The 27,051-nt window shown below is 41.0% G+C and overlaps 1 long non-coding RNA gene across 4 annotated transcripts in view; it reads left to right on the forward strand.

Annotated features, from left to right (window-relative positions):
- The window catches only part of LOC122687924, a 137,970-nt gene that overhangs the window by 7,609 nt on the left and 103,310 nt on the right, over positions 1-27,051 (forward strand). Inside the window, exon 5 of one of the 4 annotated variants that reach the window (XR_006339267.1) lies at positions 18,105-18,389. The exons of the other annotated variants lie outside the window; for them this stretch is intronic. This is a non-coding gene — a long non-coding RNA (uncharacterized LOC122687924). Of the gene's footprint in view, positions 1-18,104; positions 18,390-27,051 lie in introns of those variants that run through there. 4 annotated transcript variants of the gene reach the window in all.

The following is a 27,051-nucleotide window of genomic DNA, read 5'->3' on the forward strand; positions in this document are numbered from 1 at the left end:
ACCATTCATACAACATAATTTTTACTGGAGGTATGACATTCATCTCTGTCTAAACAGAAATTTACTGTTTTCTACTGCCTTTTACTATTTGGCCAAGAAGTTTGTTCAGGGTTTTTCTACATACAAAAACCCTGAACAAACTTTTTGGTCAACCTAATAGGTGAGAGTGAAAGTCACTCAGCTGTGTCTGACTCTTTGCCACTCCATTGCCTATACAGTCCATGGAATTCTCCAGGCTGGAATACTGGAGTTGCTAGCCATTGCCTTCCCCAGGGGGTCTTCCCAACCCAGGGATTGAAGCCAGGTCTCCCACATTGCGGGCAGATTCTTTACCAGCTGAGCCACCAGGGAAGCCCAAGAATATTGGAGTGGGTAGTCTGTCCCTTTCCCAGTGGATCTTCCTGACCCAGGAATCGAACCGGGGTCTCCTGCACTGCAGGCAGATTCTTTACCAACTGAGCTGTCAGGGAAGCTCAGCCTAATAGGTGTTTGTATATAAATCATTCTTCAGGATTAGCCTGTCAGGTAGTACATTGAATTTATATGATAGACTGTAGCAATTAAGATAGTATCATGCTAGCTCATGGGTGAAGGTTAACACCAGGAATTCAGGGCCCTTGCATGGCTCAGGTGGGTGGGCAGCATCTATTATTAATGGGTTTCTGAAGAGTCAGGACGGATTTAGAGTTTAGGCCCCTCTCCAAATTCAGGGCAGATTCAGAGTCAGGTGGCTAGAGGAAATGAGCTCTCATTCTGAGGAAAGGGCTTTTCTACTCACCTACCATCTTTATCATTTTCTCATCTCTTTTATCACCATCTTAGGGAGCTGTGAACTGGATAATTTTGATTACATCCCAAGGCCCTGATGGCATTCAGGAGTTTAGGTGCCCTAATTACCTGGCAGCCTTAACAGTAAACATTTAGGTCACACATCTTTAAACCGTTTGAATTTCACAGGTTTAGGATTATGATGAGTGTGATTTTGAAATTTTGTATTGGCTTTAAGTGCTCTCAGTATCAAATAACAGAAAACTCAGTGAAGGTTTAAAGCAAAAGGAATTTACTTTGTTGCACAAAACAAGAGGTAAAAAGGTGCTGGCCTTGGCTCAGTAGCTGGAAAATGGTAAAGCATCTGCTTATAATGTGGGAGACCTGGGTTCAATTCCTAGGTGGGAAAGATCCTCTGGAGAAGGTAATGGCACCCCACTCCAGTACTCTTGCCTGGAAAATCCCATGGGTGGAGGAGCCTGGTGAGCTACAGTCCATGGGGTCGCAAAGAGTTGGACATGACTGAGCGACTTCACTTTCACTTTACTTATCTTACAGTCACATTGCTCCAGATATTGCATCTGCATTCAAACAATGGGGTGGAAGAAAGATCTGGTGGTATTAGGCACACTGTCTTTGGCTTTGTATCAGGAAAGCAAAAGCATTCCCAGACACACCCAGCAGAAAACCACTTCATTATCATTGGTCAGAGTGGTGTCACTTGGCCTTTTCAGTAAAAACCTTCATTCCATACTCACAACATTTTCTTTTTCTTTCCTTCTTTTTAAGGAAGGGTCTGGATGCCACTTCTGTGTCAGTGTAGTACATAATAGGAAGAAAACGTACAGGAAGAGGTCAGATACTGAGGGGACCTTGAGAACTTAAGACTTTTGTAAGTTTCTTCAGTCTTTTTGAAAGATCTTGGACTTCATCAGAGAGTAAACTTGGAGTCTGAGCCCGTCTTATTTAGATCTCAGGGATCAGAAGAACCTGATTCAAAATCAGAATGACGACTCTGGTGCTCGGGTTGAAAGGAACAGGGCCATTCTCCCTCTGCGATAGAAAGATGATTATTTTTGAGAATAAGAGATTAAAGGAAACAGGGGACTTTGTACCTGATGATCTTCTCTGGGAGTCATAAAAATCACCTGCCAAGATTATAGCAAGTTTGAAATGGTGACTAGAAACTGGTGAGGGATTCTAGAAGATTCCTTATTTCAAGTATTCATAAAGGTGGGCGGTAACTGAACAGGACAGACGGTGGAGCAGGAAGGCAGATCCCCATTTGACGTCAGGCTGCCTGGTGTTGCCGAATCCTAAATAATCACCGTCTTTGCTTTTCTCCAATATCATCTTAAATGACCTGACTTATAATGTAAAAAGTGAGAATCATCCTGTACTCGGTTGACGGGAAATGTGTTGGTATTGCTGATAACGGCAACATCCAGACTGAATGCTGTGTGTGTGTTTAATGAAGAGTCAACAGACGGGGTGAATAGCGAGCTGGAGAGCGGGGAGGCTGCGATAAACAGCAACAGCCCTCTTCACGTGTGAGGACTGCTGCACCCTAGGCTTCAGAGGCCACGCTCAAACTGAGGAGGAGGCATCTTGCCGTGTGGGCTGGACTTCGCCTTAGAAACCGCAGGAGCCATTTGCTTTTCTTCATCCCTGACCTCTTCTCTCTCTCTGGCCCTCCCTCCTCCACCTTCTTCCCGCCCTCCCTTCTTTTCTTCATTCCTTCCCTCCGTCTTCTCTCCTGTCCCCCTCTCCTCCTTCTTCCCTTCTTATCGAAAGTAATTTATTGGTTGCTCGTTATGTGTCAGGGATATTTTTATGTGGTATAGATACAGCGGTGACCAAATCAGAGAAATTCCTACCCTGATGGAACTGCTCTAAACCTCTGACGTACATGGGATATTAGGGAGCCCGGGAGGAAGGTGAGGCGACGGGATGGGGCTGCCTGCGGCGGATGCTTCTGGTGCCGGTGATGGGAGGTGGCGAGATTCTCCCTGGGTTTTAAAGGAAAGGCCTGTAGACTCGCCGATGGCTAGGGCGCGGGGTGTAAGAGGCCCAGGTGTAGGTGACAACTCGGGACAACGTGAGCAGACACAGCTCAGGACGAGACGTGGGACAAAGACTCTATTTTCGGCTTTGGGAACGGAGTGACCTTGGCATTGATTTCAGTAGCGTCCTGCGCTGCCAGGTTTCTGCGTCTTAGAGGGCAGAGACTGCGTTTCCTGCAGTGGCCTCGGCGGGGCGCTCACAGGAGCGCTCACCAGGCTTCAGGGACGCGCTTCCTCCAGGCCCTTTGTTCAGGGGACTCGCCTGCTGACTGCGGCTGCGCCTTTTCTCAGAGGGGAGTCCGCTCGGAAAGGCAGGGAGAGGCTCCCTCCTGTTGCGACTCCTCCTCTCCTCGAGGCCGGTAGTGAGCCCTTGGCCTTTCCGTCTGGGCTCTGTGTGATAAGTCAGGCAGGATGACCCCGAGCGGACTCCCGGTGACGTCTGGGGCCGAAGCTGCCCGCAGGGGCGGCTCGCCACCCTGCCCTGCGCCCTGTGTTCCTGACCCGGGGAGCTGGCCGGTCCTGGGTCTGGCGGGGAGAAGACCGTCTGCTTGGTGATGAAGGGCTGTCCTCTGACTCTACCTTGGTTTTTTCTGAACGTGCTCATCAGACCTCGGTTTGTCCCTCCTGCATTCTGTCTTGCAGTTTACTCAGAACCCTGTTCCAGGAAGGGCATCCTGAGGGTGGAGTCCCCTGGGGAGACACAGCAGCATTGGTCACATCGCCTTCCATTTTTCACAGCGATTTACAGACAGTCGCACGCACTTTAGCTCATCCATGGCTCCCATTGGGCAGGTGGCGGGATTGGAGTTTTTAGCAGGTCATTGACACAACCAAACTCACTGTTACTAAGAATAGCAGCAAGATGCTATATCTAGGTCTCCTCACTACTAAACATAATGTTTTTTTTTCCCCTTATATCCACGATGACTTTGGACATATATTAAGGGTGAGTTTTCTTTGAGTCCTTGGGGGTAATGTGCACATTCATCAAAGTCTGAGCAGCAGCATGGGGAACCTCTGTAAAAAGCATGAAAATAGAAAACACGCCACTATATATTTTATTAGTCTAAACCCTGTACATATGTTCATCCATCTCTCATTTGAAATATGTCAAATTTTTCATTCGGGCCTGAAATGTATCCAAATATATTTTCTTTGAGAGTTGCCTTTCATAGTTGTTTTTTTTTTTTTTTTAAGTGCTGAATTTTGGTATGAATTTTGTTATGTTTTTTGATCGGGTGGTATTTGTGACTCTATTGGGAAATGAATAATAGCATCCCCAAACTGTTGAAGAATTTCTATAGCAGCTGCTTTCTCCTGAGTACCTCTGAATTCCACCGTCTGGGCAGAATGCAATATCTATTAATTATCACAAAATCTTAAAAGTCTCCAGCTTCAAAATGGAAACTATGTTGCACTTATTTTTATGGGAAAGAAAATCTATCGTGGTGTGTGCCCAGGAGAGTCATGATGGCAGATAAAGCACGATGCGAATGACACTGGATGGGTTCCACGTGGCAGTAACTCTTATCTGCAGCCAAGACCATCGGCACAAATAGGAGGAATGTGGGAATCGGCCATCGAGGCCGTGTGTTTACTTCTAAGAGCAACTGTGCAATCTCCTTTCCAAGACCTGAGCCACCCAAGCACATTTTTCTGCATTACATAACACTATCATTTAAATGCTGTCGTTCCAACGTGAAGACCAGCTGTGCACATCAGGGCCCAGCTGCTGGGCTGAGGTACCGATGAGCCATCTGGAGCGTGGTTCTGGGTGGTTAAATTCCAGCCGGGCATTTCACTCCATGTCCAGCTGTGATAAAGTCAATTGAAGGCTGCATATTATTCCTCAGAAATCACTCCTCAGGGACATTCCTCAGAAATAAATTTCCACCAGAGGTGTCATTGATTGGTTCTATACTTTCAATGACAGCATTTGCCAAATATAAAACCAAACAGAGAATTGTTCGGTCATTTTGTTTTCTTTGTGTGAAACAAAATAGCTAAAGAGAATGAAGCTTTTCAGTCCTTCTGCAGATTATTTTTGTACAAGGGCAACCTGCAGTACACCTGCCTGGCTTCCCTCATCACTCTGAGAGGAAAAGTCAGGTGCTTCATAAAGGCTCAGACAGCAAAGGCGGTAATTAGCCTGATTTCCAGAATCATTCTGTCCGCAGGTATGTGAGACAGCAGACTCGCCTCTCCCTCAATACCAAATGTTTTCAAGGGAATGATCTGAAAATGCTACCTTAACTTTTTACACATGTGATTAATTGTGGCATCCTCGGGAAGAAAAAGACCTTGAAAAATTAGACTTGACGTTTCAGCATTTTTGGTCATTTCTGACTGAAACCATGCACCTCAGATTCGGACTTGAACCCACCGTCTTTTCACTGAGATCACACACCTGGTCTCAGGACTTAGTGAGGCTCAAGTGCTTGATGTCTCATTGCAAAAAAAATTCAGTGAGAGACAAAGTGATAGGTAAGAAGTGGACTTTTATTTAGAGAGAAATACACTCCACAGAGTGCTGACCACCTAAGGAGGTGAGAGTGACCCCAGGGTGTGAGGTGGTCAGTTTTTATCGGGATAGATCATTTCGTAGGCTAATGCATGGAGGAGTAGTCCAGCTATCTTGGGGAAGGGGCAGGGATCTCCCAGAATTGGGCCACAGCCCACTCCCAGAATTGGGCCGCAGCCCACTTTTGGCCTTGGAACTGTCCTGGCGACCATGGATGTGGCATTTAGTGTACTGAAGTGTTAGGAGAGAGGGCTGAGGCTCAAGTTCTAATGGAAGTCAACTTGGATCTGTTTGGTTCCAATCAGTTTATGTCAGGTCCTCAGGCTGTGTCATTCTTTCAAAGGTTGTGCCCTGCACCCTTCCTTCCTGTTTCATAAGGATATGGAACTATGGACTTAATCTTTATTATGTTTTAACGTCTTCAAAGGAGCTGACTTTTCTTATAACTTATTACAATGTTTCACTTAGTGAATGCTCTGTATGCAATTTTATCTTAAGCAAACAGCCCTGGGATACATTAATCACTGAGAATAGAGTTATGCTATATATTAGTGTATGTTAGTTGTTAAGTATGCAGACTGAGATTGAAATAAAATAGTTTTCTTTTTCCTTAAAATTAATTTAACTTTGTTCTGTGATTTCTGATTGGAAAAGCTAACCTTTTACCCCTAGCTGGAAAACTTCTTTTGGGAGCTACAATTGCTAATTTAAACACACAAAAAGTGAATATATGTGCAGAGAAATTATTCAGTAAAGACACTTCTTTATTATCTTTTCAGAGTGTTTGGAGAAACTCTTGTATGGGGATTACATGAGTAACCAAAACACAGATAAGCACAGTAATGCAAACTTCCAATGCATGTGTATCAGGGTTCCTCAGAGAAGCAGAGTCAATAGCATCTATATAAATAGGTAGATAAAAGAGGAGATTTATTAGAGGAATTGTCTCATGAGGCTGTGGGGGCTGAGAAGTCCCACAGTCTCTTGTCTGAAAGCTGGAGAATGGGACAGGCAGTGGTGTAATTCAGTCTGAATCTGAAGGTGTGAAAGCCAGGCGCTCTGAGGTCAGAGGCGGGAGAAGTTGGGCATCCCAGCTGAAGAAGAAGAGAATTTGCTCTTCCCCGCCTTTGTGTTCCACCTGAGCCTTCAAGGGATGGGGCAGTACCACCCGCAGAGGTGAGGGTCTCCTGAATCAAATGCAGGTCCGTTCCACACATACCAGCACACTAGGTCCAGAAGTGATGTTTTACCAGCATCTGGGCATCCCCGAGGCCAGTCAAGGTGACACAGAGAATTCACCACCACAGAGTACATTCAGGTTGGGTGGTTTGTTTGCCTTTCGATTCTAAATGCAGAAATTCTTAAGGAACACTTTCAATTTTATTACTGTGGGTTTAAGTTCAAGGCTTGTTTCTCAGACTCTGAGAGGTCTAAAATAAACCAGTGAGTGTATTATGTCAATTTATAGTCTCTTTGAGTCTGTTTGAAAGAGAATTTAAACAGAAAAGATTTTTAGAGTTGATACCAGGGTTATATATGCATTTTGTAATTTCTCCAAAATATATATTTTAGAACCCCACTAATACTTTGACTACAAAATAGAGAAGTCCACCCTGTACACTTTATAGGTACCTGTATTCTACACCAGAATCCCAGGACCTACTGGAACTTATAGTCACAGTTGGAGTAACTCCACAGAGCATGAGGGGGCAGGCCTTGAGGTCATAGAAATCATGAGACAAAACTAAGAAATAGCAAGGAAAAACAAAAGAAGTTAACAAAATTTTTAAATTTACAAAGATTTGAAACATGCACTGCACCTCTTATTTTCAGATTTAAACTTTGGACTGTTGTTAAATTTTAGACTAATTCACTTTTTGTTCTTTTCTTTTTGAATACCTTAAAAGCTTTATTACATGCTTTTGTACCTCAAAGTGTAGACGAGCAAAAAAGTGAAAATTACTGCTATTTGGTGTTAGAGGTTCCATTATTTGACTTAGAAAATTGATTTTACCAAAGTCACCATACTGCCCGTCTGTGGTGGCAAGCATCCTTTCTTTACAACAAGCAGATGACAGACAGGTGGGAAGAGTGTAAGGGAAATTCACTTTCAGTGACTTTGACTCTCTACCTTATGTGAATTATTTCTTTTGAAAATGAGAGATAGGTAGGCATCTCCTAATCAGATGCAGAACTCCATCACCAACTCCCGGAGCTTACTCAAACTCATGTTCATCAAGATGGTGATGCCATCAAACCATCTCGTCCTCTGTCTTCCCCTTATTCTCCTGCCTTCGATCTTTCCCAACAACAGGGTCTTTTCCAATGAGTCTGTTCTTCCCATCAGGTGGCCAAAGTATTGGAGTTTCAGCTTCAGCATCAGTCCTTCCAATGAATATTCAGGACTGATTTCCTTTAGGATGGACTGGTTGGATCTCCTTGCAGTCCAAGGGACTCTCAAGAGTCTTCTCCAACACCACAGTTCAAAAGCATCAATTCCTTGGTGCTCAGCTTTCTTCACAGTCCAACTCTCACATCCATGCATGACTACTGAAAAATACCATAGCTTTGACTAGACAGACTTTTGTTGGCAAAGTAATGTCTCTGATTTTAAGTATGTTGTCTAGGTTTGTCATAGCTTTTCTTCCAAGGAGCAAGCTTCTTGTAATTTCATGGCTGCAGTCACCATCTGCAGTGATTTTAGAGCCCTCCAAAATAAAGTATCTTACTGTTTCCATTGTTTCCCCATCTATTTGACATGAAGTGATGGGACCCGATGCCATGATCTTAGTTTTCTGAATGTTGTGTTTTAAGCCGACTTTTTCACTCTCCTCTTTCACTTTCATCAAGAGGCTCTTTAGTTGTTCACTTTCTGCCATGAGGGTGGTGTCATCTGCATATATGAGGTTATTGATATTTCTCCTGGCACTCTTGATTCCAGCTTTGGAATGGAAGCCTGGCGTTTTCCATGATGTACTTTGCATATAAGTTAAATAAATAGAGTGACAATATACAGCCTTGACGTACTCCTTTCCCAATTTGTAACCAATCTGTTGTTCCAAGTCCAGTTCTAACTGTTGCTTCTTGATATGCATACAGATTTCTCAGGAGGCAGGTCAGGTGGTCTGGTATTTCCATCTCTTTAAGAATTTTCCATAGTTTGTTGTGATCCACACAGTCAAAGGTTTGTCGTAGTCTCAATAAAGCAGAAGTAGATGTTTTTCTGAAACTTTCGTGCTTTTTCAATGATCCAGCAGATGTTAGCAATTTTATCTCTGGTTCCTCTGCCTTTTCTAAATTCAGCTTGAACATTTAGAAGTTCACTATTCACATACTATTAAAGGCTGGCTTGGAGAATTTTGAGCATTACTTTACTAGCGTGTGAGATGAGTGCAATTGTGCAGTAGTTTGAGCATTCTTTGGCATTGCCTTTCTTTGGGATTGGAATGAAAACTGACCTTTTCCAGTCCTGTGGCCACTGCTGAGTTTTCCAAATTTGCTGACATATTGAGTGCAGCAGTTTCACAGCATCATCTTTTAGGATTTGAAATGCTCAATTGGAATTTCATCACCTCCACTAGCTTTGTTCCTAATGATGCTTCCTAAGGCCCACTTGACTTCACATTTCATGATATCTGGTTCTAGGTGAGTGATCACACCATCATGGTTATCTGGGTCATGAAAAGCTTTTTTGCACAGTTCTTCTGTGTATACTTGCCACCTCTTCTTAATATCTTCTGCTTCTGTTAGGTCCATACCATTTCTGTCCTTAATTGTGCCCATCTTTGCATGCAATGTTCCCTTGGTATCTAATTTTCTTGAAGAAATCTCTAGCCTTTTCCATTCTGTTGTTTTCCTCTATTTCTTTGCATTGATCACTTAGGAATCCTTACTTATCTCTCCTTGCTATTCTTTGGAACTCTGCATTCAAATGAGTGTATTTTCCTTTTCTTCTTTGCCTGTTGCTTCTCTCCTTTTCTCAGATATTTGCAAGGCCTCCTCAGACAACCATTTTGCCTTTTTGCATTTCTTTTTCTTGGGAATGGTCTTGATCACTGCCTCCTGTACAATGTCATGAACCTCTGTCCATAGTTCTTCAGGCACTCTGTCTATCAGATCTAATCCCTTGAATCTACTTGTCACTTCCACTGTATAATTATGAGGGATTTGGTTTTGGTCATACCTGAATGCTCTAGTGATTTCCCCTACTTTCTTCAATTTAAGTCTGAATTTGGCAATAAGGAGCTCATGATCTGAGCCACAGTCAGCTCCCAGTCTTGTTTTTGCTGACCATATAGAGCTTCTCCATTTTTGGCTGCAGAGAATATAATCAGTCTGATTTCAGTATTGATCATCTGGTGATATCCGTGTGTAGAGTCTTCTCTTGTGTCGTTGGAAGAGAGTGTTTGCTATGACCAGTGTGTTCTCTTGGCAAAACTCTATTAGCCTTTGCCCTGGTTTGTTTTGTAGTCCAAGGCCAAATTTGCTTGTTACTCCAGGTATTTCTTGATTTCCTACTTTTGCATTCCAGTCCCCTATAATGAAAAGGATATATTTTTTGGGTGTTAATTCTAAAAGTTCTTGTAGGTCTTCATAGAACCTTTCAACTTCAGCTTCTTCAGCATTACTGGTTGGGGCATAGACTTGGATTACCCTGATATTGAATGGTTTGCCTTGGAAACTAACAGATGATTCTGTCATTTTTGAGATTGCATCCAAGTACTGCATTTCGGACTCTTGCTAACTGTGATGGCTACTCCATTTCTCCTGAGGGATTCCTGCCCACAATAGTAGATATAATTGTCATCTGAGTTAAATTCACACATTCCAGTCCATCTTAGTTCACTGATTCCTAGAATGTCGATGTTCACTCTTGCCATCTCCTGTTTGACCACTTCCAATTTGCCTTGATTCATGGACCTAACATTCCAGGTTCCTATGCAATATTGCTCTTTACAGCATCAGACCTTGCCTCTATCCCCAGTCCCATCCACAACTGGGTGTTGTTTTTGCTTTGGCTCCATCCCTTCATTCTTTCTGGAGTTATTTCTCCACTGATCTCCAGTAGCATATTGGGTACCTACCAACCCGGGGAGTTCATCTTTCAGTGTTCTATCTTTTTGCCTTTTCATACTGTCCATGGGGTTCTCAAGGCAAAAATGCTGAAGTGATTTGCCATTCCCTTCCCCAGTGGACCACATTTTGTCAGAACTCTCCACCATGACCCGTCTGTCTTGGGTGGCTCTACATGGCATGGCTTAGTTTCATTGAGTTAGACAAGACTGTCATCCATGTGATCAGTTTGATTAATTTTCTGTGATTGTGGTTTTTCATTCTGCTGGCCCTCTGATGGAGAAGGATAAGAAGCTTCCTGATGGTAGTGACTGACCGAGGGGGATACTGGGAGGTTGACCAAGGGTAGTGCCATATTACCACCTCCCAAACTTAGTTATAAGAGTTGTGATTATTGTTGTTCAGTTGCTAAGCTGTGTCTGACTCTTTCTGACCCCATAGACTGTAGCATGCCAGGCTCCCCTGTCCTTCACTATCTCCCAGAGTTTGCTCAAACTCATGTCCATTGAGTTGGTGATGCCATCCAACGATCTCATCCTCTGCCCCCATCTTCTCCGTTTGCTTTTAATCTTTCCCAGTATCAGAACACAGCCTTTTTGCAGCAAAGGGGCTTTTGTAACTCAGTGAAGCTATGAGACATATTGTTCAGGTCCACTCAAAACGGCTGGGTCATAGTGAAGAATTCTGACAAAATATGGTCCACTGGAAGAGGAAATGGCAACCCACTCCAGTATTCTTGCCTCAAGAGCCCCATGAACAGTATGAAAAGGGCTGTGATATGTATAAATAGAAACTAAAGCTTACTGCATAGTTATTGGGAAAATGTAAGAATAACAGTATTGTTATCAAAGAGGGATGGGATGAGGAAGGAGGTGGGAGGGGGGTTCAGGATGGGGAACACATGTACACCGTGACAGAGTCAAATCAATGTATGGCAAAATCAATACAGTGTTGTAAAGTAAAATAAATAAATTAATTAATTTAAAAAAATTCACATACCCTGTTTAAAAAAAAAAAAAGAGCTCAACGGTGGTGTTTTATAAACATTTTGAATTACTTAATATCTGAGGTGAACTCAACAAATGCTAACCAAACATGGGTTAATTAATTATGGGAAGTTATTCATGAATTAGAAACCTCTAGCCAAGTTTGTCATTTAGGTTAAGTAAAAACACTTATTCTTCCCAGGAAAGGTTGTAATCACCAAGATTATAGTCCAAGAAAAGACATAATCTCCTATGCAGTAAAGATTTTAAGCTAAGAATTTTTAATTCAAAATACATGCAATCATTTTGTTAGATTTAGTTTTTTGGAAAGAGAACAACAGAAAATTTTCTTTAGGAGCAATACTAAATTATCTTAAATAGTTATTTGACCTTACTACCAATAATAAGTTTCAGGGATCATTCATTAAATTTAGAAATGACAAGATATGTTTTACTAACCTTATAAGCATCATAATTGGCCTTCCCAGGTGGCTCACTGGTAGAAAAGTCTGCCCGCAAAGCAGAAGACACATTTTGATGCTGGGATTGGGAAGATCCCCTGGAAAAGAAAATGGCTACCCACTCCATTATTCTTGCCTGGAGAATCTCATTGACAGGGGAGCCTGGGGGGCTGCAGTCCATGGGGCTGCAGAGAGTTGGGCATGAGTTAGTGACTAAACAACAAGAAGTATCATAATACTGTTATCAGAACTAGCCACATTTTCTAGGCCACTGTTAGTTGTGAGACCTCCACTATTGGTTAACTGAGGCTTTGAGGAACATAAAGGATTTTTGTTCCCCATTTTGCTTATTTTTTTAAAATATAAAGATACGGATTTGCAACACTGTGATCTATGTTCTGTCGGTTATAATCTTACATATATACAACTTGTTCAGTCTTAACAAATTTTTTTTAAAAAGTTCTCATATCTTCACTAATTTATTCTAGGTCACTGGAATAAATTTCATCCCATCTTCCAAAGTCTTTCACCCCTTTAAACAGGTTTGGTGACATTTCAAGGTCAGTAACTATTGAGGATAAATTGAAAGAAAATCCAGTTAAGATGAGGCCTAAAGGATTAGGTTATTTAAACATAAGACATTTCTTGACAATGAAGGTTATTAGATATTAAAATAGAAATTACCCTCTTTGGTCTGTTGGCTATAAACATTTTAATATATTTGACAGGAAGTAAATGTAATAATTTCAGAAGTCTTGGGAACAGAAAAGATGACCTTAAAAACTCATTCTGTGAATATAGGTGTGACATGTATGATACTGGGCATGAAGTAATTAAATGGTATCTATTCCCAGGGTGGAAGCGATTGTGTAATGATGACAAATAGGAAGTGTCATGACATACCGAGTCTGTCCAGTGGAAGAGTTGTAGGTGACACTTCCTATCAGAGTGATTTTAACAGCCTAAATATCCCATCATTCTACCCAGAAAAGTGCAGTGCCTTTGAGAAATTAACTTCCCTGGTGGCTCAGATGGCGAAGAATCTGCTTGCAGTGTAGCAGACCAGGTTCAGTCCCTGAATCTGGAAGATCCCCTGGAGAAGGAAATGGCAACCCACTCCAGTATTCTTGCCTGGAAAATCCCGTGAACAGATGAGCCTGGCAGACTACAGTCCATGGGGTCACAAAAGAGTCCTACATGACTGAGCAACTAACACTTTTTCACTTGAGAGATTGAAGGCATGCAGGACTCAGGCTGGAAATACAGAGTTGAAGAACCCTATGCTTACACCCGGAGCCTATTAGAAACACAAAGCTTTTGTGCGTATTTGTTGATTTAGATTTATGCTTAAAAAATCCGTTTTGAGCAAGTACCAGCCAAGGCTGAGGGTGACCCAGATTCTTATTCCTGGTGTCATGATGCGTCAGAAGCACAGCAGAGTGGCCAAGATTTCGTATTGTGGAGTCAGCCTACATGTAAGCGAACCCACTGTACAAGCTTTGTGGTTTGTTATGTAAAACTGCATATTACTGATTATAGATAGTTTGCATTTCTGGGGATGAGCTCCGTCTTTTTCAGTGGGTCCTTTTGTCATCTTCATGAAAGGCAGAGTAGATGCTTGGGGCAGGCAGTTCTCTCATAATAGCTGCTGTCCCTTCTGAATATTCCAGGTATCCATTCTGATTAATGACTGCTGATGCATCAAAATTAAATAGCTTGAGTATAACTCCTGGGGCTGAAGATTACTGTGTAGGCATTTGGATTTGGTTCATAATGTCTATGATGAGATATTATCAGGAAAATGTACATGGAGCCAGAACTTCCTGGTCCTGGCTTTATAAGTAGCTTCTCTTCTAATAAGAACTTGGTGCCTCATGACCATTATAATTATTTCCAGTTTATTTACTCTTATTGAGTTATATAAGGTGCACTCTATCCGTATCTACAGCTATTTCTGGTAAAGATATTTAAGTATATCTTGCATGTATATGTGTAAGTGCACAAATATTAGTTAAATAACTTGATGGATTTTTACATACAGAAATATTTCCACAGCACCACCACCCATAGAGCAAGATTCAGAACTTTTCCAACAGCTGTACTTAGCTATTTTCCATCCCATTCCAAAAATAAGCCCTAATGTGACCTTTATCACTGTAGAATAGTTTGCCTGTTCTCGAACTTTGTATAAATGAAACCATATAGTTTATATTTTTTATGTCTAGCTTGTTTTTTCCCCAACACTATGTGTTTGACATTTATTTACATCATTGCATAGAACCAGGGTTCTTTCTTTGTCACTGGTGTATAACATACTGTTAACAATGTATTTACCCACTGTAGCATTGACTGATTGCATTGTGCCCAGTATGGAACCTATATGTTGATATATGTTCTTGGGTAGACTTCAGTGCTTATTTCTGTAGTGTGACTTTATTGCCCTTAAGCAAGGCGTGCCAAAGAAGTAGCTGTCTCAGTACAAACATCTGCCTGAAGGGAGATTAACTAGCATTAGAAAATCATCCACTTCAAGTCTCTTTGTGTAGGAATTCGATTTCCTCATTCATCTGATATGTTACTTTATCTCCGCAATAAAGTCTCCATCTTACCAAGAAAGCAAAACCAAGTTGTAGAGATGGCCCATGAGTTGGTCTCCAATGAGACTTACTCAAGAGGACTATCAGTATTATGCCATTGACAGAGATTATTAAAAAAAAAAAAAAATCACAAAGCTTCCAGCTCAGCCCGAATACTCTGCTCCAAAAAATGTAATACAAACAGTTCAGAATCTCCCTGACATAACTTGCAGCAAATTCCAGCCCTTCCCTGCAATAAAAAACCTAAGAAGTGTGCAAATCTTTGTCATACAACAGCCCTGATCACTGAGAGAGGCCCCAGCTCTGTTCTGGGTCTCAGGATCTTTATCTGCTGGCAGAGGAAGCAAACACAGTGTGAATTATGTCTCCATAAACTCAGGAATTGCACTGGGAGCATAATGAGGTAGAAACATTTGTTGTTGTTGTTTTTTGGTCTCAGACTCAGAATTAATCTAGCTCAACATTTAGAAGACCCTGAAACCCGACTCTGTGACACCACCTTTCTCCAGCTGCTCAGACTAGAAACCTAGAATTCATCCTTGATTTTCTTTCCTCAAGTCCATCTCCATTAAACATTCTCAACTCATTTCTGTCCCCAAGCATGGATTGCTCTTCCCTCAGATCTTCAGCTAATCTGTTCTTCCACAGATTTCCCGTTCTTCCACAGATTTCCATTTCTGTTCACATGTTAACTTTACAAAAACGTTTTCCTTGACAAACCTACTTAACCACCCCCATTTCTTTACCCTGTGTGTTTTCAGCGTTTATGGGAAATTGCTGTTTTCTTCCTTTCCTGTTTATGACTGATGTTCCTCATGAGAAGATAGGCTCCAGGAAGAGGGCCACTCTGTCTTATTTACTAAAATCTCTTAAGTCTGGTATATATTATGCGTGCATGCTTAATTGTGTCTGACCCTTTGTAACCCCATGGACTGTAGCCCGCCAGCCTCCTCTGTCCATGGGATTTTTTGGAAAAGAATACTGTCCAAAGTGTCCTGAGTGGGTTGCATTTGCAGGCAGAGTCTTTTACCACTGAGCCACCTGGGAAGCCTTAGTATATATTATGCCTGGTAGTAATTCTCCAGTTCCTCCATTTTGAGTGAAGAAAAGAATTAATCAGGATTCTGGGATCAAGAGTTGCTACAACTAGGCAATGGTAGCTTGTGGAATTCTTTATTCAGAAGACTTATGCTGTTGTTCTATTTACAGCCTTAGCCTTTCCTTCTGGAAATAGTCAAGGAGATCGTTGCTCATATTTGCTTGACTGTGTTGCTTGGCTTTTATATTCCACTTCCTTCCTGACGTACAGACTATCTGGCTGGACTCTGCAGTGAGTTAGATGCTCCCAGATTGGGAGTCTTGGCTCCGTTCTTCTCTGTTGTAGGCGTGGGATCCACCTCTCCTCTTAGGAGATGCTACGGGTGGGAAGCCCTGCTCTTGTGCTGAAGGTGTCACCACGCTTTGTCTTTATTCATGTGCCCCCTTTTCACCCTTTGATGAAACAGTCCCCTCCCTGATGCAGTGGGATGCATCTACAGACAGGGGACGGAAGCTTCTGCGCATCTGCAGCCCCTGGGATCAGCAGGGGATCAGCAGCCCAGTCTGGGATTCTGGTCGCTCACAAAGAGTCTCATGTTGGCTGCGTCCTGGCTCCAAGGCAGACGCTTCCAGTCTCTGTCCCAAGTCAGAATGTGAATGAGAGCCTTCGGATGTGTGGCTTGTCAGGAGAAGCCTGAAGTTTGTACTTGTTATTTGACCACTCTGTATTTTACATTGTTTTTCTAAGGCTGAGATAGAATATACTGGGAGACTGAGAGAGCTGAGAGGAACTTGGAGAAACTCTAAAACCAAGATGAAAAAAGAATAAAAAGCAGAGAGAGAGGAGAGCTTTTCTTTTGGATTGGTGAAGAGAACCCAATCTGTCTATTTTAAGTGGAAGGGGATTTAATACAGTAAATTAGGTGCCAGTAAGGGCATAGACCAGGCTTCCCTGGTGGCTCACTGATGAAGAACTTGCCTACAATGCAGAAGATGCAGGTTTGATCCCTGGGTCAGGAAAATCCCCTGGAGGAGGAAATGGCAACCCACTCCAGTATTTTCCTCTGGAAAATTCCATGGACAGAGGAACCTGGTGGGCTGCAATCCGTGGTGTCACAAAGAGTCAGGCACGACTATTCGACTAAACCACCACCTCCACCACAAGAGCATAGTTATGATGACAAAGAAAGTGGGAACAATTTTTTTTTTTTAATTGAAAGTGGTGAGAAAAAAACAGAGATGTACTGAACATATGTTGGCAACATCTTTCTTTGGCCAAGAATGATTCTGAGACACAAAATGTGAATTCAGTGACATATGAACATATGACATATGAACAGTGAACAGGAAAATGATCGAGAAAGGGAAACAACGACAAAAACAGACCACCTTGACCATGTATCATGCATAGAAACTCCACATGGAATGAGGTCATGCATATAAAGTTCTTAGAACAATTTCTGTACATAGTGAGCAATCACTAAGTACTAGCTCAGACAAACCGGAGACTGTCCATCATGTTGAAGGTGTGGAGTAACAAAATTTATGCTGCAAGCTGCAGGGAGCTCACTATTTTCAAAACTCATACTGTTTTTCCATTGTCAAAGCCAGTGGCAAGGCAGCTGACCGTGGAGGTCACCAGAGTCCATATTTGGTGTGGTGATTTTGAGTACATCTGAAAGGTGTTAAGGTTGGTGGTGCCTGCCTCAATAGATTCTCTTTATTTTTCCTCCATTAGATACCTTTAAAAAAAATCACAAAAGTAATATATACACATGATATCACATCAAACAACAGAAAGGTATAAAGTTGAGAAATGCACCCAACTTAATTTCCCTAACTCAGTTAACCAAGGTTAATGCCACCGCTTATGTCCATCAACACACTTTAAATTCAGATAATATTTGTTTATTTTGGGGAAAAGTTATGAAGTAGAAACTGAAGTAGAATAGCATGCTTTCAAAAGAAGGTCATTGCAGAGGATTATTGGGGGAAATATAAAGACAGTAAGCTTAAATCCTTTATGGAGTTATGAACAAAAGAATTTGGGGCAACCAGGTTACCTTTTTGATATTTTGTTAGTTAATTCTAAAACTAAAGTCTTATTGGTATTATTCTGGGGGGGAAAAATGCTTATTAAGCAAGACTGTGATCTCCTTAAGGATTAGTATTATCATAAAACCCTGCAAAGAACCTCACACGTGGCGAACATTTGCTAAGTGTTAAAACAGAAAAAAGAACATATAACTCTTTAAAAATGTGAGGCCTCTTTTTCATAATACCAACAGAGTTCTCATTTTACCCATTATAATAATCATTTTTCTCCACTACAATCATTCAAATAACACATAAAATGTTTATATTCAATTTATTAATTTGCTTCATTTAATTATGACTATCACACCATTTAGGAAAAAGCCTACATATTTAAGAGCTTAATATATTTTCTCTTTGTTTTATTTTGTGATGATTGAATAGTTTTTAAAATGTGTTTTGCCAACCTCCAATATTCCTTTTATATAATAGTTTTCATTAGCTTATAGCTGGTTTTTTATTAGCTGGCTTCCTCCTCCTTGCTCTCTTTTCTTCTCTCCTAGGAGAACTTTAGTCCCTGTGTTCATCAGAAAATCAAGGCCCTGTATGAGAGAGCTGGGGCATAGTTAGTGAGATGGGGTATCCACCCCACTCAATATGGAGCCTATGAGTCACATAAGTGACCAAATCCACAGCTCAACCAGCTGGCTTTCACTGAGATTCTTGCGTATTTATACTTTAGTTTGTGTAAGGAATAGGATCATTGGAAGGACTGACGTTGAAGCTGAAACTTCAGTACTTTGGCCACCTGATGCGAAGAGCTGGCTCATTGGAAAAGACCCTGATGCTGGGAAAGATTGAGGGCAGGAGGAGAAGGGGACGACAGAGGATGAGATGGTTGGATGGCATCATGGACTTGATGGACATAACTTTGATCAAGCTTCAGGAGGTGGTGATGGACAGGAAGGCCTGGCGTGCTGCAGTCCATTGGGTCGCAAAGAGTCAGACATGACTGAACGCCTGAACTGAAGGAATAGGATTCTTGTGCATCATTAACTATGGAAAGTTTAGGGAAGAGAACCTGGGACGTGAGAGTTAAAAGATATATAAGATTGAGATCTCTGGATCTTACTTGTTCTGTTGCTTTCTAAAAGAGAGTTGGTCAGTGACGAGAAAGAGCTAAATTATCTTAATCTGAAAAACAGAGCTTTAGTTAAAGAACATTACTTTCTTGTCCTGGAAGAAAATAAAACCATATCTTTAAATACTGTCTTACATGAATGGGTTGAGAGGCTGTAATAAAGATTGGCATATTACTAACACTTCCTTTTTCTATTCATTAAAAAAGTAAAACTGATGGATTGTAGTTATTGTAAAATACTACTAAATATATCAATAATATGCGTTTTTATTGGCTGTTCTCTAGTGAATGCTGCATGACATATAACATGCTTCTAATTAGATTAATTTATTTAGGGGGAAATGGACCTCATCAGCCAATTTTTCTAGTGTTTCCATGACATTTCTTTCTTTTTTTTTTTAAGTTTTATGAACTAGGAATTTATTGTCAATGTTTGGTGAATAGCACTATGAATTACTTGCAAGAGATGACAGTTAAGTAGTTTATATTATTAGTGATGCTAATAGTAAATAGTGACTCTGCCTGAGTCAAGTCCTAACGTTGTCAGTTATTTAATGCGTGACTTTAGCAAATTATTCGACTTTTCTTTCCTTTCTGTAAAGTGTCTCTGTTGACACTAAATCAGCAATAAAAATAATAACTCTTTCTGAGGACTGAATGTAACGCGGGTTTTTGTTTTTCTGTTCAACAGAAGTGATACATACTTTGAGCCAGTCCTTTTCCTGAGCAGACACATTCAATCAAACCAGAAATTCCTCCCGCCTTGTACCCAAGGGTGAAGTGTATTTTCTGGGAACTTAGAGAATAACAGGGCTTTGGAGGGGTGCTAGAACCACAGATCCGGCCCTGGGTCTTTGCTCACACCCTTGTCTGCAGAGAAGAGCTGTCGTCACCCTGCGGGGGCTTCCCTATTCAGCTCACTTCTGATCCTCGTCCGAAATGCCCGCTTCGCACCTGGCCCTGGTCACAGAGAAACTGCAGCGCTGTCTCAGCCCCGTCAGCCCAGGCTCTCTGTGCCTTGGTTCCTGACCCTTCTAGCACCCCGGACTCTCCCCGGGGTGTGGACCCCAGGCTTCCTGCATTCTCTGGCTCCATAGAGCTATCTGACAGTTTGCATATGTAGATAAGATGAACTCTGGGACAAATTTAGAAGCACAGAAACATAAGTATCTATGAGATTTGTCAAATTATTATTCTTAGTATTTTGATCAAACTCTTCCAAGTTCCATTTTTCTTTTTCCCTTTGAAGGGAGAGAGTAGTTAGAATGTGCAGACACATTACCAAGGATTCTGGGCTCTCACTCCCACCGAGCTCTGGCCAGGGGACTCCCCTGGATTCTTATCAGTTGACATTCTGACCATTAAACTAGAGAAGCCAGTATAAAAAGAGGTGACTCTAAGAAGGGAGTTTGTACAGTCACAGTTTGGTACAGTAACAGTTTGTCAGATGAAAGCGTATTTGCAGAGTGTGAGGAGGGACAGGTCAGTTCTGGTTAGTGACTCACAGAAAGGGGAGAGGATGGAGGAGGAGGTATTTGATTCAGGTCCGGGAAGATACGTGGGCTGTTAAGTCAAAATGCGTGTTGCAGAGAAAACCTGTTCTTGCCCTTTTCTTCCTAAAGCTTGTATTTTTTCATCCTCCACTTTCATGAATAGAAGAGTGTTTTGTGGAGAAAAGCATGGAGACTTTGGAGCCGTCGGGCTCAGCGGTGTCACTGGATGACCTGGGAAAATCGATGGCTGAATGTCTGTACAATGACCATGACCTCGTCCTTCTGGACAGAGTGAATCAAGTGCTGAAACATACATGGTGCACCCAAGTTCCAGGCCAGCTCCTGTAACAACTCAATAAATACTGTTTCTTTCCTTACTTTTGACCCCAGAGGTTTAGTGTAAAATTTATTTAGTGTGTACTTAGGAACTTGGGCAAAACTCCCTGTAGGAACTGTGTTCTGTAAATAAGTATTTATAGTCATGGTCTACTTTGTCCTGGAAGGATCTGTAAAATGCAAGACTTTACTGCCATTGATACCTAACCCCAATTTTTATAATCATAAAATGGAGCAGAATAATGGGTGATATACAGAGCCTAAAGTGAGAGATTGATTTATATGTTTTTTTAGCTACTAAATTCTACAGAGGCTAATTTAACACATCTGAAAAGCTAACATATAAGATTTTACAAGTGGTTGTATTTAGCAGAAAACATGTTTTTCTGCCAGTTGATCTCTTGAGAATTAGGTCACCAGGTATACTCTCTTCCTCCTAAGTGGACTTTGATAACATCTAATTGGACAACTCTGTTTCTTTGTTAGATCTTTTTGGTCTTATTATGTAGAAGTTTATCCCAACTGAAGAAGAATAAGGCAGCTACCCGAGAGTGCAGCTGGGAGCCTTATGAGTTTGAGCAATGGGGAAGGGAACCGAGAACTAGCTTTCTCAGCCAAGTAGCTAAACTTGAAGATATAGATTCACAAATGTCCAAATAAAATTTCTTTATTGACATAGAGGAGAATTTCCAGCCTTGGTACTGCTGGGTGTGGGTTTGGGGAGTGGAAAATTAAAAGAAAGAAAACCCAACTATAAATGGAGAGGAAATCAAAATACTAGTCTATAAAAAGTCTGGTTTTAATTTGCACTAAGGTAAAGCCCTTTATGAGCTTCCCTGGTAGTTCAGCTGGTAAAAAATCCACCTGCAATGCAGGAGATCCCCGTTCGATTCCTGGGTCAGGAAGATCCCCTGCAGAAGGGCAGGGCAACCCACTCCAGTACTCTTGCCTGAAGAATCCCCATGGACAGAGGAGCCTGGTGGGCTACAGTCCGTGGGGTCACAAAGAGTCAGACATGACTGAGTGACTAAGTGCAGCACAAAACCCTTTATGATTATTCCATGCAACCACACGCTTGAAGTGTTTGAAATCACAAAATGGCAAAATTTATAAGTGAAAATCATCTTGGATTAATCCTAAATAGGGATATTCTAATAGGGCAAATAATCCACCTGAAAAATCTACTCATTATTCATGTCTGCACAGCACAGCTGAGTATCAGCAGAAATAGGTATGTCTCAGAAAGAAAGCTATGAGTAGGCTGACATTTGACTTAGCTGTTATCTTGAAGAATTCACATCCATTCCCTTCTGCAGGACTTCTCTGGACAGCATCAGCCATCCAGCTCACTCTGTCTGTCTGACCTGGCTCCTGCCTCATGCAATTTTGTATGACTGAATTTTTTTTTTGCTTAAACCTGCCATGTTTGGTATTTGGTGGAGGGTATAGGTGCGTCGTGGTGGCTTGTAAGTTACGAAACCATTTATGAGTAACACTGAGAGTCAGTCCATTCATTTTAGTGTGAATGTTCTTTCCACTGGTTTGCCTTTCATTTTGCCAACATCAGTTACTTCGATACCGTGGTAGTATTCACTGCTTGCTGGGAGCAGCAGACTCAGGCATCATTTCCTGTGATGTTGTAGATTCCGTTTGGTGTCCTACTCTGTCTACTTCCTCCTCTTCTTTTTCCTTTTATTTTTCCTTTTATATTTTCCTTTTATTTTCATATTTGGCCAGTAGTTTCTGGTACTCATAGAGTTTTAACAGAACTTTAGATGTTTAATAGTGATTTTAAAGGCAGTACACCACTTTTGTGCTTACAATAAATTCATAAAAGAAATGTCACTATCAGAATTTTTCCTGAAAAAATTTTCAATTGTTAATAAATGGCATTTGGTAAGAAAAATATATAAACATCAAGACTTGCTCTTAATTGCCAGGAAACTATTTTATATAGTAGGTGTGTGTTGAAGGCCTACTGGTGATGAGAAAATATGCCTTCTCCCCTCATCTTCCTCCCACCACACCTACTATAAATAGCTGGAGAATAACTCTTTAAGTATATACAGGAAATAAAACATGCTGCAAGTGTGGCCCCAGATGCTCTAAGAATCCAGAGTGGAAGGAAATTTCAGTCTGTGTGGGGTAATGATTGGGGAGTTAGCAGATGAATGGGTCTTGGAAGACTTGTGATGGGTAAAGATTGAGGATGAGCAATTTAAGTAGAAAGAATGACAGGACTAAGTCCACAAAAGCAGCAAATATGAGATGTTTTTTAGAAAATGATGCATTTTATCAAAGAAAAAATTATAAAGGGGAGTAAAGGGAGTAAATCCCCAAGTTAAAGTAAGACGGCATTGCAGACAGCCTGAAATAAAGTTCACATGGTGTATTTTGTTGTTTAAAATCTGTTCAGATTCAATGTGGCATGAACGTCAAGCACTAAAATAAAATTTCACAGCAATTCTCACATGAAATACACCCAAGCTCCATTAGGCGTCAGTACTTAAAGTGTGGTGGCCTGCACACTCTCCATAGACCTGTTGGAGTTTCCTGGGTGGGGAGACGTTCTGGAAGCCAGCGTGTGTCACAGTGGTGCTGCCACTGATGTCAGTGTCTTAGGAAAAGAACAGGAACGTGGGGAATCCAGGCCTTCATCTGGGTGGTTAGAAGGAAATGTCCCTTTTCAGAAGGAGCAAAGCTTCCGTCTCTAAGGCTTCTTATCACTCGCCCAGTTTGGTCATTGATTATAATTCCCGTTTTCTGGTCATGGGTTAGTTGGCATATATATACTGTGCCGTGCTGTGGTGTCTGACTCTGTGACCCCATGGACTGTGGCCCGTCAGGCTCCTCTGTCCATGAGGATTCTCCAGGCAAGAATACTGGAGTGAATTTCCATGCCCTCCTCCAGGGCATCTTCCCAGCCCAGGAGTCGAACCCAGGTCTCCTGTGTTGCACCACTATGTATAAAATGGATAACTAACAAGAACCTTGGAGTAGGAAATAGCAACCCACTCCAATATTCTTGCCTGGAAAATTCCATGGACAGAGGAGTCGAGTCTGGGGGGCAACAGCCCATGGGGTCGCAAGGAGTTGAACATGACTGAGCATGCGTCCAGTGAGAGCCTACTGTATAGAACAGGGAGCTGCACGCAATGTTCTGTGGTGACCTCAATGGGAAGGAAATCTAAAAAGAGACGATGTAGGTACATATATAGGTGACTCACTGCCCTGCAGCAGAAACTAACAGCATTGTAAAGCAGCTATATTCCAATTAAAAAATTAGGGATTTTGGAAAAAAAAAACATTAGATTTATTCATATAATGACAAACCGTACCTAGGTTGAATTAGACTAGATTTATATGTCTCGAAAGCTTCATAAATAAGATTTGAGTTCATAAAACAGAAACATAAAAATAATACATATACACAAATTTAATTTGAGGATTTCTGATAAGGAAGCCAGAAGAGCAAAAACTTTGGAGCAAAGACTTTTAGATATCACCATTATATCCCACTCATTATCCGTCATTAGTGAATTTATTTTTATAGTATCATAAAATAATCTTTTTGTACATAGAATTCTCCAAGGCTCAATCTGTAATCACCAAGATAGCTTGTGCCTTTATGAAATAGTAACTTCTTTTGCTCTGGGATGATGATAAAATTAGAAAGGTTTTGTGGTAATAAAAAAAGAGGAAAGAACCATTACTGATGCAGCATCATTTAGGAAATGATATGTTTAATCAATTTTAGAAAAGCAAAGCTGTATTGAAAACAAAAAGTGCCTATCGGTTTACTTTTATGGGAAAAATGTAAATTTTCTGAGTAGTTGAGTCAAATCCCAAAATACCATACGACTTTGTAACACAAAAATGAAAAGCATCTATTGTATTCAAACCATGTGTTCAGGCTAAAAGGTAACGTTAACTGGATTTCCCAAATCCAGCCTGGAAACTTTGATATCCTTCTGGGCCACGTGGGGCTTAGAAGCCTCTGCCTATGGAGGATCAGACTGTCTTTTATCAGCCTGTCTGCCCCTGATCCAGTCGTGTTCCTATTAAGTTCTGCTGTAACCCCTCCTGGTACAGGGACAGAAGTTGGCCAATCTTTTCTTTCTCTTTTTTTTTTACGGCAATGTGACTCAATCTGTGCCTGAGCTTTTCAGGAATAAATAGATATTATGAACCAAGAAAAGAATAAGAACAGTGGTGAAGTTGACCAAGCTATTAGAGAATATTTTCCCTATTGAACACCTGCGTCAATCTCATAGGATGTTGGAGGCCGAGCTTTGGGGTCCTCAGACATCCTGAAATATTATTCAGATAATATGAGAAAGATACAGACGAAAACTCCTGAACCTCAGTGCCTGCAGATTTTCATCTCTTCCTGTTACAAAGCGAAAATGATCACCGTTCTCTTATCTGTGTGCCAGGCATGAACGTTAATTGATGGCTGTTCTTCCTGAATTACATTTGGTCTGTTGGGGAAAACCCATATGTAATCAGTTTAGAAATAGAGTGAGTTTAAATATAATGTCACAGATGGGCAGTGAAACTTTAATTCATGCTTTTATGATCTCCAACTTGGATTACAGTCATCCTCTGCCTCCAGGTCTCCTTCAGGTGTCCCACCGGACAAAGACAAGATAGCTTGTCCAAGTATGTGGCCCCAGAGATTTTAATCATGCAGAGTCTGGTCAATGTGTATGTCTGCTTGGAGAGCTGGGTTCTGGCTGCCGGTTAGGGCTGGATAGATGGTAAGAGGTCCTGGGGATGTGTTTTTGAAACACGGCGTGAATCCAAATGAGTTTCAGGTTCCCTATTGTCCAAGCCCAATTTTGCTCAGCTGGGAAAACATGGACTTTTCATTTCTTTAGAAGTGCTATTATAAATCATGATGCCCCATAGCTTTTTCAAGTAGTTGTAGAATATATTTTTCCCAGACAGATTCAGAATATCAGACCTGTCATCGAATTTAGGTCAAGGCTAAAGTGACTTGTTTAATTTGCTTTTTTTCTTTTTTTTTTTTTTTTCCAACAGTACGGTATTCTTTCTGTGCCTTATGTGTAGATTTGCCATAATTTTTAAAAATTCCTTTAAGATCTTAGCATTGTAATATTTACCATGTTTAAAATAAACACAGTTGAAATCTTGTTTAAAAGTATGCTCATGTAGAACAAACATGGTTACCAGAGGGGAAGGGTTGGGGGAAGGGATGATTTGTGATGGACATGTACACACTGCTGCATTTTAAATGGATAACCAGTAAGGACCTACTGTATAGTACAGTGAACTCTGCTAAATGGCATATAACAACCTAAATGAGAAAAGACAGAATAGATACATGTATATGTACAACTGAATCCCTTTGCTGTATGCTTGAAACTAACACAACATCGTTAATTGACTATGCTCCAATTTAAAATAAATAATTAAATAAAAATAAAAAAATTAAAAGTTAAAAAACAAAGTACGTTCACGTATAGGCATGGTCTGCTGTGCATGGGGACACCATCACCGTGACCCCTGCCACTTCCTTGTTGATGAGAGAGAAAAATCAAACATTCTTTATTTTCCTATAATTCTACTGTATAGGATATTTTATAAACATATTTTATCATTTTCCCCAGGTATTATTTTTACCCTGTTTCCCAAGTCATCTTATTTGTGTCAACCTTAATTGAAAGTAAATCATTAAAATGCATTTCCTTTTTTTTTTTTTTTTTGGCTATCTGAAAATGGAAGTGGCCATAAGGGCTTTTATTTCTTTTTTTTTTTTTCATTTATTTTTATTAGTTGGAGGCTAATTACTTTACAATATTGTAGTGGTCTTTGTCATACATTGACATGAATCAGCCATGGATTTACATGTGTTCCCCATCCCAATCCCCACTCCCACCTCCCTCTCTAAGGGCTTTTATTTCTGAATGAAATTGCATAATTAGGTTTCTTTATCTACTGACATTTCCCCTTTTCTTTTAAACATATTTCTTCTGCTATCTAGACGCACATTTGTCATATGTATTGAAGTCGGTGTAATTACTCTCCCTTTTAACCTGTTGGTCATATTTTGATATGATAGCAGTTTTATGGGAATTGGGCTTCCCTGATAGCTCACTTGTAAAGAATCCGCCTGCAATGCAGGAGACCCCGGTTCAATTTCTGGGTTGGAAAGATTCTCTGGAGAAGGGATAGGCTACCTACTCCAGTATTCTGGCCTGGAGAATTCCATGGACCGTATGGTCCATGGGGTTGCAAGGAGTTGGATTCGACTGAGTGACTTTCACTTTCACTTTGTTTATGGGAATTAGGTGCCAGGAATACCTCCTTTAAGGAAGGGATATACTGTTAGTGACTAGCTCCCTTGATTTGATTCTTCCTGAGCATGGCATATTCCTCAGTGCTATAATTACAGACAGAGGCATTGAGAAACACAAATGAGATTTGATAGTGAAAAATCTGATATTCACAGACAAACCATTTTTCCTTTTGAGCTTCTTTTCTCATCAAAGGGAGAGTTATAGTTCATACCTCACA

This window comes from Cervus elaphus, chromosome 32 (genome assembly GCF_910594005.1).
Source record: "Cervus elaphus chromosome 32, mCerEla1.1, whole genome shotgun sequence".
Classification (NCBI taxonomy): Eukaryota; Metazoa; Chordata; class Mammalia; order Artiodactyla; family Cervidae; genus Cervus; species Cervus elaphus.